Source organism: Accipiter gentilis, chromosome 28, assembly GCF_929443795.1.
Source record: "Accipiter gentilis chromosome 28, bAccGen1.1, whole genome shotgun sequence".
In the NCBI taxonomy this organism is placed as follows: domain Eukaryota; kingdom Metazoa; phylum Chordata; class Aves; order Accipitriformes; family Accipitridae; genus Astur; species Astur gentilis.
Window position 1 is genome coordinate 4,747,495 of NC_064907.1, and position 14,208 is coordinate 4,761,702.

At 42.3% G+C, this 14,208-nt stretch overlaps 1 pseudogene; it reads left to right on the forward strand.

The window, feature by feature from the left end:
* Positions 1 to 14,108, forward strand: part of LOC126051802 (protein ELYS-like) — a 45,049-nt pseudogene extending 30,941 nt beyond the window's left edge.
* Positions 14,109 to 14,208: the final 100 nt, after the last annotated feature.

Sequence of the window (14,208 nt, forward strand, 5' to 3'; positions counted from 1 at the left end):
CAATAGCTCTGTGGAGTTTGACTTGCATGCCTACAAGCAAGAATGTATATGCTTCCGTTTCTTAATCCACTTAAGGGAATGACAACGTAAGGGATGCCAGTTAAGCGATGTCAGTCTCTGTCAAATTCAGTGATGGCTTTTTGCAGGGATTCTACGTATTGATGCTTGTGTTAAACTCTCTTTCCATTCACCGCCATCAAACTCTCCTCATGTAAGGAAATAACAACTGACCAATCAATCTTCTTGGTGCTGCTCTTTTTGCCTTTGCCTACCTGAACAGAATAGTAGTGATCTCTCTGAATTATAACCTTTTTCTTCTTACTAACTATTGTCCATATCGTTAAGCTGGTTTCATTCTCTTCCTTTTAAACCCATTCAATACTGTAAAATCTTTTCTGAGCTGACGTAAGGAGACCTGAACGCTTCTAGATGAAGATGTGTAGGTATGTTTACAGCAGTGTCACTTCATTCAGTCCAGTGCGTGGATTGATTAATCAGAGAAGAAAGAAGGTATCGCTGTTGCTTTGCCGATTGCCATTTCTCATGGCAGTGTTTTCAGTTGCTGTATCTGGGGTAGCATTTGAAGCTGTATGCCTTGTAGAAGAGCAGTGTAGATATGGCAAAAGTTACTGGGATGGGAGATAGCATTGCAGACAAGAAGATGCCATATCCTTGTTTCTTCAGAAAATTAATTTGAACACTAACATTTTATGTTGCATTAATTAAAAAAAAAAAGAAGAAGAAAGAAGCCAAAAGAGTCATAAGAAACATAAAACGCATGGGTTTTATACCATTAAGTTTTTTGTCCCTTTGGAAAAAGAGCAGTGCAGAGGCTAATCTTTGTCCTCTCTGCTGGTACAAAGTCAGTTTAATTTGAGCTAATACTTTAGTTGTGTGCAATGAACTTCTTGTAATCAGTTACCTTCCTGCTTTATGCTTTTTGTTCATCAGAATGATGGTGAGCCTCGCTTGAGAGAGAGAGCAGTTGCCAGAAGTTCTAGATTGGACCAGTGTGGCAAGATCCTTCCTAGAGTTCAAAGGAAGCTGGCCAGAGAGAGAGCCAAGCCTTACCACTTGCCTTCATCGGTCTCAAGAGAAGGTAATTTTTAGGGGAGGGAAATACAATGGACAACTGACCACGACTTTGATCACACAAGGCTGATATTTTTTCCCCTCTTGCTTTACAGTCGCAAGACCAAAGCCGTTATCAACAGTAACAAAACAAGCAAATGCAGGAAATGTGCATACAAGTGCAACATTCATCAGTAATATATTGTCCAAAAGTGGAGAAGTAGGGGTAGGAAATGAGCAGAAAACCAGTTGCTCACGCCGTGATAGGTAAGCAGCCTTTTAAGAAAGTTTAGTCTTGAGCTGCGTGTCTGGAGAGAGAGAGAGAGAGAGAGAAATCCACTTGAATTATGTTAGTGATTTGGAGGGAAGGGGCACCTGAATAAAGCTTCCTTTGGCTTTTTTGCACCTACAAGATATAACATTTGAGAATCAATTCATCGTAAGTAATACTTGGAGCGAGAGTTCTTCTGCTATGATAATCTCATTTGTGCAAATACATCTATTTACATTACAGTAAATGTGTTTACAGAATTTAAGGTAGCTGAAACGAAAACCATGGTTGCCAACAAGCTGTTGGTGTACAGGTTTTGGTAGACTTGATTGTGTGATCAAATAGTAATCTTTTACCACTTTGGGCCCAGTTTCTGCTTCGTTTCTGCCTTTTGTTTTGTTTTTTTTTACTCAAAACCAGGCAGAATTATAAAGAGCAAAAAAGAAGCTAGCAGTTGTCAGATGATTTTCCTAGCGGTGGTATATTCAAGGTGAAACTTGAATTCTGGTACGTTTGGACTTGAGGGGAGTGAAAGTCAGTTACATTTTCCGTCTAATTCTAGGCCTAGAGCTACAGAACCACCAGTCATAGCACGTCCTCTCCCTGATGCGGAGCTGCCCGATGCATTTGTTGGGACACCCGTTAACAAAATTTAGCTTTGTACCTGTTAAAGAAAAGGTCAGCTTGGGGACACAACTAAGTGGAGAATTTGAAGTGGCCCCAGCAGTGAAATGCAGAGGAATTTTCTTCTGACATGAGAATTACACATCACTTGTGCCACGTAAAATTGCATTACTCTTGCCTCAGATGGCAGGGATTTAGGAAATTAAGTGTGACATGTCACGAAATAATGAAAAAACAAGAGAAGGCCTGTAACTTGTTCATGGGCCTGATACATCAGCCCAGCAGTGAGGGTTCACCTGTATTTCTTGTTCCTTGAATGTCTTTGTTAAGTATCACCTCAGATGTCTTGAGCGCAGCATGATTTTATTTCAGGTATTTATTTATGTTCACAGTTTCAATTGTGTCTCTTCACAGATCGCTGGATTTGGTGGTTCGTCCTGTTCCTTCAAGTTCTGCAGCACAGGGTGATAGCTGGCAGTCACCATGCAGCGCTTCTACTTCATTCATGGCACCCAGCCCGCTGAAACCAAATATGCTTGGTTCCATCTCACAAAAGAATTTTTCAGGAGCATCAGAGCTGAATTTACTGGAGACACCTCTTGTGGTTAAGGTTTGTGTTTTAAAAAACAGGATCAACCAACCGAACCAAAAGCCTGTAAACTTTGTTTCACATGAAACCACCACAGTATTTAACACAGACCCTGTTGGATTCAGACTGTGGAATATTTTCAGCATGCGTGTGGTTATTGGACGTAGAATCCTTTTGGAAGCAGGACAAAGTTGGGAACAGTCTTGAAGAGGGAAAGTTTAGTTCTAAGTTAACTGCCGTACGCACATTGTCCCATAGCTTCGTGAAATACTTTGCTCCATGCAATAAAAACGAGTGTAGGTTATAAATTGGACTTCTCAGTACACATAGATCCTTAGAGATGCAATTTGTAGCTTAACCATCTCATTGTTTAAGTGCTCAATAGCTCTGTGGAGTTTGACTTGCATGCCTAACAAGCAAGAATGTATATGCTTCCGTTTCTTAATCCACTTAAGGGAATGACAACGTAAGTGATGCCAGTTAAGCGATGTCAGTCTCTGTCAAATTCAGTGATGGCTTTTTGCAGGGATTCTACGTATTGATGCTTGTGTTAAACTCTCTTTCCATTCACCGCCATCAAACTCTCCTCATGTAAGGAAATAACAACTGACCAATCAATCTTCTTGGTGCTGCTCTTTTTGCCTTTGCCTACCTGAACAGAATAGTAGTGATCTCTCTGAATTATAACCTTTTTCTTCTTACTAACTATTGTCCATATCGTTAAGCTGGTTTCATTCTCTTCCTTTTAAACCCATTCAATACTGTAAAATCTTTTCTGAGCTGACGTAAGGAGACCTGAACGCTTCTAGATGAAGATGTGTAGGTATGTTTACAGCAGTGTCACTTCATTCAGTCCAGTGCGTGGATTGATTAATCAGAGAAGAAAGAAGGTATCGCTGTTGCTTTGCCGATTGCCATTTCTCATGGCAGTGTTTTCAGTTGCTGTATCTGGGGTAGCATTTGAAGCTGTATGCCTTGTAGAAGAGCAGTGTAGATATGGCAAAAGTTACTGGGATGGGAGATAGCATTGCAGACAAGAAGATGCCATATCCTTGTTTCTTCAGAAAATTAATTTGAACACTAACATTTTATGTTGCATTAATTAAAAAAAAAAAGAAGAAGAAAGAAGCCAAAAGAGTCATAAGAAACATAAAACGCATGGGTTTTATACCATTAAGTTTTTTGTCCCTTTGGAAAAAGAGCAGTGCAGAGGCTAATCTTTGTCCTCTCTGCTGGTACAAAGTCAGTTTAATTTGAACTAATACTTTTGACAAGTGAAGTCTTCTCTTTTGAAGATTTAGCAGGTCTTAAATTATTATTTTTTTTCATAGGGAGCTAAAGTTTTGGCCACAGCTGCTTCTGGTTTTCCTGCGTTTACTCCTCAGTCTATGCTCAGATCCAGCCTTCACACTACACCCCTAGCAACTCCTTCTGCATCTCCAGGACAATCAGTTACTCCTCCTCTACAAGCAAAGGAGCACAGAATATCTTTCAGGGAAGAGAACTTGAATGCAAAATGGACTGTTGGGGTAAGCTGGCCTGTAGTTAGTGATCTTTATAGTTAAAGGCTTTACAGACTGTGATTTGATTTAGGTTTTTTCAAGTTTTCCAAAACTCCTTATATTGAGAACTGGAATAGCAAATCAGAACGGCAGACTTGAATTTGGTCAAAAAAGGTTATGTTAGACCTTCTGTAACATCACCTGCCTGCAGGAACATATTCATAACAAATACCAGGGACCTTGGTGGTTTTTACTGCAGCATCGCTAGGCGCTGTGGTTGTTCCAGATTGCATGTGTGCAGCTTCCCGCTATACCTTTCGAAACGGTGGTATGGCAGGAAGGTAAGGAATACAGATTGAGTCAGTTGTTTGGGTTCGTTAAGCTTTGTGAACGAAACACCTCTGAAAGCAACAAAAGTCATGAGCTGCATTTACTTTCAGTCTCTCTTTTTGCAAGGACTGGGTTTCCTTAAGTTATGGTAAAAATAGACTGCCGATGAAGAGAGCTGTATGGCTGTCTCTTCTCTAGCCCTAAAGTTCTCGGTTTTGCTTCTTGCCTTGCACCAGCGATAGCATTCGTATAGTTGTCAAATGAAGTCTGTCCACCTGGAAGTTGCCCCCTTCTGCTCCTCCTTTTGTTCTGTCGGGTGGCTTCCCTGATTCAGCTCGTCATGGAGTTGCCAGAGTAACGTACCAAACGGATGGGGGCATGTGCTAGTATCTACCTGTAGGAGCTTTCCGCACCTGTGCTAACAAATTGTCTTAACCTGTTTTTATCGTACCTGTTATTGCCTGTTAGAAAGAGCTACTCAACTGTAAGAAGAGGCTCTCTCTCCTGTAGGAAGTTCTTAGTAATAGTGCAGCGTGGCCGGATTAATTTCCTTGTTCCACGCCACAGGCATAGTGAACGCTAAAATATGTTAGTAGTGCATACAAGCTGAAAAGGCAAGCATAAAAAAAGAGAAATCTTGGAGTTACGATTTTAGGTATGCAAAGCTCCCTCTTCTTGAAAACACAGTAGTGAACCCAATGAACAGCCTTGAGATGACAGGGTAAGCACGCACTTACAAGGCCCACTTCATCTTAATTCTCCAAGGCTGTGGAAACTCAATAAGCAGTCAACAGTGTGATTGGTTTTTACACTCCGCTTTAAAAGCCAAGATAGCGCTAGAAGGAGAACTAATTTTGTAGCACCTTGCTTGAGGTGACACTTGTAAAACTGACAAATATTGGTATATATTTGTTCTTTTTTTTGTCTGGCTTTGACAAAAAGTATATGTGTGATCTTGATTGTGAACTTTCTTTTTAAAAAATAAAGGTGACGGAAGATAATAAAGCACCATCTGGAGTTTCATCTGAGCATCATCACGGAGTGGTGGAGGAAAGTAGAGATGAACCAACTCTGTTTCCTCTGAGCAATCCCGAGGAAGATGGTGCTGAAGTAGAAGAGTCTGGAGATGGTTTGGAGAAAATGGATGTCAGCAAAGAAAAGAGTAACTTCTCTGCCAGGTCAGACCAAGCTGCTTTGGAGTATCATGATGCAAAATCACCTGGCGATTTTGAAGATGAAGTCATCTTTATAGCTGTTAATCCAGCTAATTCTTCCACTGAAGAAACTGCCGATTTTGAAGAACTGGAGAAGGAGGAAGACAGTGAAATAGTTGAAGAGAAACCCTTCCCGATGGAACAACCAGATTCATCAGAACTAAGAAAAGCAGCTGGTATGTTTCCTGGTATGATAACCTAAGCTTCTGCATTTCTCAGATGTCTTCAAAAGGCTAAATTACTGATGGGTGCAACAGTCCATGATGAGCATTCACAAATGTCCCAGGCACTTCCTTGTCCTAGGCTTTTAAACTTGCCACTGTGTTTTGAGTCCTTTTTTAGGTCTCGTGGACATTCTGAATGTATACTGCTTTTGGCGGGCACTTCTTGTGTGTAATTGCAGCGGAGAGGCAGCAGTGACTTGTGGGAGTTTTGAGAGGGGTACAAGTTGAAAACTTAGGCTTCTGGTTCTGTTTTAGGGGTACTTCTGTAGGCTGCAGGTTTTTTTACAGCACGTTTAGCGTATGGCGTGCTTTGACTAGATAGGTAATTTTTTGTTGTTCTTTTGTTTTTTTACCCCCCTCGTTAGTGCTCAGTTAAATAGTTTTCTTTGGGAAGTGAGTCTGCTTGTGTATCTGCTTCTCATTACAGCTATGCTTGCTCCTTTTGCTGGCTCAACAGCTTATGCAGCCTTTTCCAAACCTATTTCAGCTGGTCTTTGGTAATTGAGCTCCATTCAACTCATTCAAGCCAGTGCAGCTGCTGAGGATGTGTTCATATGAGCAGGTCTGCTGGCAGGTTAGAAGAGATGTCACTCACTAGGTGGTGAGCAGTGATGAAGAGCTGGGAATGACAGTAGTGCAGGAACAGGGAGAAGATGTGTAAACACAGCTACAGTCAGGATTGGACAAACAGAGCTCAGTCCGCTCAGCTCCTTATAACAGAAGTTTGCTATTCCTGGGAGAGGTATGCAAGTGTCGGAGTTCTGCGTCCGAGGTCTCGAAACAGTTTGTAGTGGGGAGCGTGTACTCCGGTATCAGTGCATCATATGCAGCCTGATTCAGTCCTAAGCCCGAGATGATTCCGGAGGATCCTGGAGAGTGACTGCTGCTCCTGAAGTTCCTCAGCTCCTCTTCTTTTTCAATAAGAGGAGTGCCCAGACAGGGGCTCCGTGTATATGGGAATTCAGACCTGGGGTTCTCCAGGTCTGAGTGTTTCTAGTAAGACAGGTCAAAACATTTGCCTGTCTGATTTTAGCTGCCCTGTGTTTGGACAAGAAATCAAGGGTGCTTTTCCTTAAAAACAATGATGAGGTCCTAATCATTAAAGAATAACCTTATGAAGAAAGTTTGTCATTGCCGGACTATGGTACAAAGAGTTCTGTACAATTTCAGTACTCTGGAAGCGTTAGAGGGCAGTCAGTATAGCTCTTGTTTGGCCTGAGCTAGCAAAATTATCCCAGTCCTGCGTACTGTCTGCAAAGGTAATTGTTGGATCTGGAGGAAGCAGACGGCAGAAACAAAGAAGAAAAGGAGGAGGGTGTTTCTAAAATTTGGCCTGTTGAGAGAAAAACAGGCTAGCAAGCAGTTGGGTTTCAACAGCACCAGTCAATCGCTAGAGAAAAGAACGGGAGACGACCTTAGATGCATTCTTGTAGAAGAGGGCAAACGAAATCAAGAGAGGAAAGAAGCATTGCTGGGATGAGTTAAATATCCAAAGAGAAATAAGAAAAACTTATGACCCGATTTTAAGAAGGAGGGATGTTTCCTGAGGTTTTTATGTATTAGGTCAGTAACATATCAAGTTGAGTTTGTAAACAGAATGTCAATGGCCATGCTGTTTTCTTGACGGAAATTACGCGTCAGACTTCTTCTTTTACTGGAAAGAAGAATTCAGACCTTCTGTGCATTTGAAGTCTTGGTAGCGTTATTTTGTTAGGTCACCATCCTAGGTGAAATGCGTTGCCGGCTCTCTTGAAAATCATATGAGCATTTTAAAAGAAATGATGTTAAGTGCAACAGGGAAGTCACCCATCTGTCTGTTTTTGTAGGATTTGTGGAAGAATCAAATGCTGAACGTCTTACCCTTCCTGAGGATGGTAAATGGTTGTTTCAAGCTGCTGAGGCTGCTACTTCTGGGACTGCAAGTGAAGGGTAAGTTTATGAAATCGAGACACCTTTAGGTTCACACAACGTGTGACTGCTGGCTTTCCTGTGTTTGAAAACTATGATTTTTGAGCTGGTATTGGTTCTGTCCTGTGTTCTTAAATACAACAGGTTTCCTGTCCCTTTCTGTCTGTGGACAGAACTAATGTGGTGTGAATAGAAGTGAAATTGACGAGCTGTCACTTTGAGCCTTTTTTCTCAAATCATTGCAGACCCCAAAGTAGTGGGCTGAGGACTTCATTCAGCAGGCTGTATGCACCTTTCTACAGTTTGAGGGGGCTACTAAGCAGATACTGTGAAGAGAAGCCCTGCTTTTGTCGGAATGTTATGTCGGTGAAAATTACACCTGAGATTCCTGTAACTTTAGTGGGTTTATTGTGCGGCTTGAATACTTTCTGGCAGTATTTTATACACTTAATTTCTATTTTCTGTGTGTGGTCAATTAGCATCTATTTGTTTCTGGAAAGGGAAGCAGTTTTCTCACCAGGTACTTGAAAAGCTGCAACTGCTTAGTGAGAGACGTTAGCGATGAAATAACCCTTAATTTCACGTGGTAACTTACAGTGGCACACACTTTTGTTCAGTTGCTTCTAGACCTCGAGTATGGCAGCTGCACTCTTTCTACAGAAGACAAATAATATATTATTCTTTAATACAACTCTGTTGTTATGTTATTATCCAGTGTGAGATAGCTGGGAAGAATGTTAAGTACTTGATTCGTTGCACAAGATGAGTCGGGAATTGAATGTCGATGTGTTGGTAAAGGAATTTCTAATTTTTCTTAATTTTTTTCTGTTTGGAAACTTGAAGACTTTACAGTGAGAAAGTAATTTGTAAAGCTCTTCAAGGTTTGTTTTGAAGCTTTATGATGGATTTCTCTCTTTCTGTTCATGCAGTGAAGCAAACCAGCAGGAGTCCAAAATGTCCTCTTCATCAGCAGAAAAAGCCATACCAGTTGCAACAAACCCACAGCTTTCTGAATCCCTGCAGGCAGAGGGTGAATGTACGTAACAGTATGTGGGAGATGTTATGTGAGTTAAGGTAGCTGAACGCCTCAAGTAAAACGTGCAGTTTGCCATAGCGCTACAGGCGTCTCAGACTGAAGTAGTACTAGCATGTTACTGCTACCTTTCATTAAACCGTAGAGAGAAGAATACCCTCCTCAGAGAAAGTCCTTGTAGAAAATGCATAGCCAATGTTCCTGTTCTGGATAAAGGTACTGAGAACACTGGTAGAATGTAAAATATTAGAAGGAGAGATCAGTGTTTATTTCGGTGTTGTACACCACTACTAATTTGTGTGCTATGGGATCTGCTGCTTGAGTTACTATTTTGAAAGATGATGCATCCCTCACTATTCCGGCTGTGAAGAATAACTAGCTACCAGGTAGATGGTTCTGGTTTCTAGCGTTTGGGGAAAGCCCGATGTATGTGGCAGGATGGAGAACTGTATTCTTGGCTCCTGCTCCCTCTGTTACTTCCTGTTGCTTAAACGCATCTCATTTGTAGAGCAGTTAAGTTAAAATCATATAAATCTCTTCCAGCTGTGATACGTACCCTTGACAGCGAGGATGTGGTCAGTACTCATTCAGAAAATTGCCTTGAGGGGAAGTGTGTGGATTTACCTGAAGAACGTAACCCAGAAGCAGCTGAAGATGAAGGAAACGTTCCTCTTCCACAGGAAGAAGTAACTGTTTGTAACAATCTTCCTAAAACTGAGGAAATTAATGTAAGTAAACTATTTTCCCATTTTCTACAAAAGAGAAAACACCTTGCAAATTGAGGACAGTCCTGTCTAACTGACAATTAGAAGGCACGCAAAACCGTCTCAGTTTCTTTAGCTGGGTAACACAAGTCCAAACCTCGTTGGGTAAGGGCAGATAGGTTTTTCTCCTATGCATTTGCTGTACCTAGAACACAGAATAGAACCTGCCAAGACTTGGGCCTTTGAGAGCTGTAGGAGTGCTAAAACCCGCCTAAATATTCTTTAAAATCACCATGCCTTCATTTGGTTTGCTAGAATGTAAATGTTTCTTATTTGACTTAAAAAAAGAAATAGTTTTAATGTTGAAGACAATAAGAAAAGTTGGGGAGCGCAGCTTTTCAATACCGGAGGCCGTTTAGCAAATGACAAAATGACGTGGGAACCAAACTCATTTTCAGAATGATTTGGGTGCTTAGGTCCTTTGCTATTTGTTCCTTATTAACATAAAGAGAATTCCCAGTAATGAGTTAATTTCAGTGTCAAGATATTTCCAGCTACCTAAAACTCTTTTTGTGTGTGTGTGAAAATGTGGGGGTTTTAACATCTCAACTTTGTAAAATATGAATTTTAAAAGGTTGTTCACAAGGGCTGAAAATCAGAGCCGGAGATTCCTCAGTTGTCGCAGGTTGTCCCCATTGTTCTCACTTCTGCTGGGGCCGAGGAGTGATTTGGATTCATTGTGGATGTCCTCTAAGTAGCATATAGAGTATGCTGTCGATTTCCTGTAGGGTTGTTCTCACAGGAATTAGTAATAGTTAGAGTGAAATACAAACTGAAAGGTAGGCATAGCACAACTAGATTGGTCTCAAGCAACAGAAGATGCTTTTCAGTGTCCCAGATTTCAGATGAAGTTGAATAGGCAGTCGCTTGCGTAGCTCGTCTCGGCTTTGGGGTTTAGGACAATGCTCTAGAGAAGATGATTATAGACTTGGGAATACATAAATCACGCACTTATGGGAGTAAATGGAAAATTTGTGATGGGAAGAAGGGAGCCGGCATGTGAGACGGTCACAAAGCTGCTGCAGCCATTCCTGTAGCAGTAGAGTGAAGGTTTTCCTGTTTTCGTTATGACTGGTTCTTACTGAGCTATACGTAAAGGTGTCTTTTTGGCTTGTCTACCTTCACTGAATTTAGGACAAACTACTTCCTACTGTCTTGGTCGTAGATTTATAAGCATAAAAGGAAAGTTTATGCAGACTGAGAGGGTTGTCAAACATTGAACTGTGCTGCCCAGGGAAGTGGTTGAGTCACCATCCCTGGAGATATTCAAAAAGCGAGTGGACAGGGTACTTCAGGACATGGTTTAGTGGGCATGGTTAATGGTTGGACTCGATGATCTTGATGGTCTTTTCCAACCTAAATGATTCTACGATTCTACGATTCTATGACTAGTGTTTCTCGAATTTAGCTTTGAAGCGTGGCACGTTGCTAGATGCGTGTTGCGCAACTACATGCACTTGTTCTCAAATTTGCGCTAATACCTCGCTTGCGGTCTGTGCTCCCTGCCGTGCTGTTAATGGCCGGTGGGAACCGGGCTGGAGTTACCCTGTTGTACTTCGTAACGCCGGCTTATGACAGGGTAGAATTGCTGGTGGTCGTGAAACTAGTCTGGTATTTGTACTCGGTATTGCCGTCACCTTCATACTTCGGGAGCCATCCATCGGAAACTATTAGTAATTACAGCTTTTAGCTTTTTTCCTCGGCGAGCCCGCCTATGGGGGGCATCTCCGTACTTGGGGTGCCATCGCCTGGAGACTGTTAATGATTACACTGTTTACCTTTTCTCCTTGGGGAGCCAGCCTAGGGAGGAGAAATCTGCCCGCATCTTCCCCTTCTCTGCCAGGCTAATTACAATAGTGTTTGAGGACTTTGAAAATTTGCATATCCTTGGGCTGCTGAAACCAGCATGGTCCTATGCGAGGTCTCCTGCATGTCGTTCGGGTCTTGTTTAGGGTTGAACAACTGTTTAAGAATACGATAAAAGATGATGCTTTAGCAACTTTTGACAAGGCAGGAGGCAAGAAAATAAGCAGATTCTATGGAGGCTCCCGCTGAGTGGCTTCTTCCTTCTGCCCTCTTCGGCTAGCACTGTAACTTAGAGGGTTGGGCAAAGGTCTTCACGCGTTGATTAAATTATCTTGGCCATCTGAGTCACTTGAAATACATAACAGAGACTACTTTTGTTCTCAACATAAAAGCTTGAGTGTCTCATGTGGCTCTAGCAGGAGAGAATAATTGCTCAGTATGGGGAGCTACAAAGGCTGAGAGGGAGGTACTTAGAATCTATGTGTTGTCTCCTGCAATCCAAGTGATTCCTTAAAGTGCGGTGTTGAGTTGTGCGATGTGATACCTGGCCAGTTTGACTACAAGTGTTGCGGTGACAACTATGATGACCGAAACTTTAAGCTTGGGGGACATCGTTGTACTTTGCCCCGTTCGTTAGATGCAGAGTCGGTCACTCTGTGTGGATTTGTAGTCAGTCCGGAAAGTACTGCAATGTGATGATTGCTGCCAGCTGGGTATACAGCTTGTATTGTAAAACTGCTCACTTTGTTCACGGGGGGTGGCAAATCGTTAGTCAGGAACAGAAGTATCAGAAATGGAGCATGTGATTGTATACACGGAATACTCTGTTCTCTGTCCCTTAGACGCATAAACTTTTATCTGTAGTAGAGAGTACCTTGTATGTTTCTAACTTTACGTTTGGTGGCGATCTGAAAGGAAAAGCAGCATTTCACTGTCCTCAGCTTCATCTAGCTCAGCCTGAAGTTAGTCTGTTTGGTAACTGATAATGCATTAAGAGACATTTTTTAACTTTAGGTTATTGAAGATGGTGCGGTTAAGGCACAAACCTCAGAAGCAGCACCTGAAACATCACCATATAGTGAAATACATCCCTCAGGCAATCTTCAGTACAGCCATGATACTACAGAGCAACAGCTTGCATGTCATTTGCCTGATAACAGAGATGGCGAATGTGATGCAGCTGAGGGAGATGGAGAGCTTTTTCTATCCCAGAGTAATTCTACTTTAGTCTTGGAAGGAGAAGAAGGTGAAGCAGAGATGGGAGACCCTACATTAGTAGATGCTTCTAAAGCAGCTGGCACAACAACAGAGGAAAAACCTGTCAACAGTTTAGGAAATACTGAAACCCAAGAACATGTTACCAACTCGGTGTCCACTGTAACTAGTTATCAGGCATCTCAAAATATGGCAGAGTCGCTCCCGTATGTGCCTGAACCCATTAAGGCAGCTATTGCTGAGAACTTACTGGATGCAATCAAAGACACAAGAAGTAAAGAATTTACATCTGAAGTTGTAGAACAATCTATTCATGAAACCACAGGTAAAAAGGTAACTGGATTCCAGAAGGCAAAAGCTCCCTTAAGAACTGTGCCAGAAGGAGTGGAAGACGAAACCAGCGTACGTCAAGTAGAGCACGGCATCGCTCCTAGAACACGTACAAGGGGACAGCTGAGTAGAAGTCTAAGTGCTCCATCGGCAGGCACTCAGCAGCTACTGAAGACAGGCAAACCAGGTCTGTTTGCACTGTCTCCTAGGAGAAATACCAGGCAAACAAAAGAAGCGCCTGAGACTTCTAGTCTTCAAACAGAAGAAAATGCTCAAGAGGAGCAAATGCTTGTGATACCTGTTACTCCTAGGAAAGGCAGGAAGCCTAAACCAAGTAGTGCAGAAAAAGTAGAAAGCAGTCTTTCTGATGGACGAACATTGTCCCTCCCTACACAGTCCGTAGCCGCTACTCCAAGAAGAAGATTAAGGAGAGCAAAGGAAGCTGCAGCTGAACTCTTGGGAGAGGCTAATGAGGAAACTTCTCTTGCTGAAGGTAGCATTATCGCTTCTGCTACTTCCCAAAGGACTAGAGGAGGGAAAAGTTCAGCGGGAGGTCAAGACACTGGCCAGATTGACACTGGTCATAAGATAAAAACGTCAGTCAGTCCCAGCAGAAGTACAAGAAAACTGAAAAGCGTTAATTTACAATTTATGCAAAATATTGTCAAGGATCAAGAGGTGCAGCCTAGTGCGCAACACCTTTTACCGGTGCCAGCTAAAAGAGGCAGAAGAAGAAAGATGAGTTCATCAGAAGATTCAGAAAATTCTGACCTTGATCTGTCTAAATCATCGCTTCCTCAAACAGAATTCAAACTTCCCGTCACTCCGGGAAGAAGGGCCAGGAAGCAGGCACAAAATCTCCTGGCAGACACAGAATCTCCCTCTGCTCAGGAAGACATGTGTGCAGGTGGGAAAGTGGGAATCCTTGATACTCCTGAGAGAAGAATAAGAGGAGTCCCACATGCTAAACTAGAAAAAACGGATGCTCCTGAGCAAAGAGCTGCCCAGCCAAACGAGGAATCAAGCACACCCAGGACTACAGTAGGAACAGGACGTCGGGGCAGAAAGAGACGATTAGTATTGGAGGAGAGCACAGGGGAGGAGGCCTTCCCCCAAGGACCTGCTGGCAGTCCTTTGATGCTAGAAGAGAGAAACCCATCAAAATGTGCTGCAATAATAAGATCTGTAATGGATCGTATTACAAGAACATGCCTAGTGTGTAAATAAAGGCGCAGATAACTCTCAGGGTTGTCAGTGCAATACATTTATTTCCTGGAATTTCATCGGTTCCCATGTAACTAATCAGAAATAGCCTAGGTGTTGATTT